Genomic DNA, 1,546 nt, shown 5'->3' on the forward strand with positions numbered 1-1,546 from the left:
GGCTCACGCCAGGAATCCCAACACTTTGGGAGGCCAAGGGAGGCAAATCACCGGAGGTCAGGAGTTTGAGACCAGCCTGGTCAACAAGTGTTCAATGAATACATCTTTATGTATTTATTTACTAGACCAACAAGTTTAGTAGAGACCAACCCCGCCTCTCCAAAACACAGAAAAATTCGCTGGGCATGGTGGCAGGCACCTGTAATCCAGCTACTCGGGAGGCTGAGACAGGAGAACTGCTTGAACCCAGGAGGCAGAGGTTGCATTGAGCCGAGATTGTACCACTGCACTCCAGCCTGGGCGACAGAGACAGACTCTGCCTCAAAAAAAAAAAAAAAAAGGTTTGATAAAATTTGTCTATGAAATAATCTGGGCCTGAAGCCTTTTGGGTTTCACATTTTTATTTTTATTTTTAATTCTTTCAATTTTGTAAACAGTTGGTGTATTCAGGTTTTTGGTGGGTCACGTACTGCTCTCCCATGGGTGATATATGTATTCAGGTTGTCTGTCCCACTAGGCTGTAAGCTTTTCAGGAAATAATTCCAAGCTCTTGATCTCTATAATCCCATGAAAGGCACATGATACATAGTCATTGGTGGAATGAATAAATGCTGATGGCTAGCTGCTATAACAAATATACCTCAGCATTTCAGCAGCTTCATATAATGAAAATCTATTTGTTATTCACATACAAATCAATTTCTTCCTCACATAATTGTCCACTGTGGCTACTCTGAGGCAGAGGGAGACACGCCACCATAGGGTGAGTCAAGGACCCAGGCTCCTTCCACCCTGTGGCTCGGCCATCCGCTCTGCATTGAACTCGCAGGCGAGGGAGGAGAGGCAGGAAAAGGTTTCTACCTCCATCTAGAAGTAACACTCAGAGCTCCCACTCACCTCCTTGGGAGTAACAGGACCTGGTCTATAAGCAGAGGAGGCTAGGAAATGTAGTCCCTGGCCAGGCAGCTGCTGCTTAGCAACAACTCTATATCATGGTAGGGGGCACAGGACTTTTTGGTGGACAGTTAATTGTCTCTTTCAAGGGTGGCACAAGGTTTTATTGCTGAGGTTTTCATTGCCTTGCTCTGTGAGACTCTGTTAGTGCCAGTGTTTGATGAATGGTTGTTTTCATAGCTGCCAAGAGCTGTTGAGTAAGAATGTAACTGCAGACAGTCATTTCCTTGCTGTGTTTGTCCAACAACCACTGTCTCACAGCTGGAAAACTCATTACTCATGAGTACTTCTTTCCCAGGTACAAGAACATAAAGATGTATTTATTGAACTTTTTAGGGCAATGACACTTCACTGTTAATCCAAAAATCTACACTGGTCAAATGATGAGTTTAAATACCAGGGAAAATCCAAATATTAAGGAGAATTTAAAGATATATACCAGTCAAATATTTATTTCATTTGTCTATTCATTTTTTTCTTTTTTTGTTTTGTTGCATCTATTCATTTTAAAAATGGAAACCTAATTCATATACCATAAAATTTCACATAACATAAAAGTTCCCAGTTTTATTTTTTATTTTTATTAATTTTA

This window comes from Mandrillus leucophaeus, unplaced genomic scaffold, assembly GCF_000951045.1.
Source record: "Mandrillus leucophaeus isolate KB7577 unplaced genomic scaffold, Mleu.le_1.0 Scaffold117, whole genome shotgun sequence".
In the NCBI taxonomy this organism is placed as follows: domain Eukaryota; kingdom Metazoa; phylum Chordata; class Mammalia; order Primates; family Cercopithecidae; genus Mandrillus; species Mandrillus leucophaeus.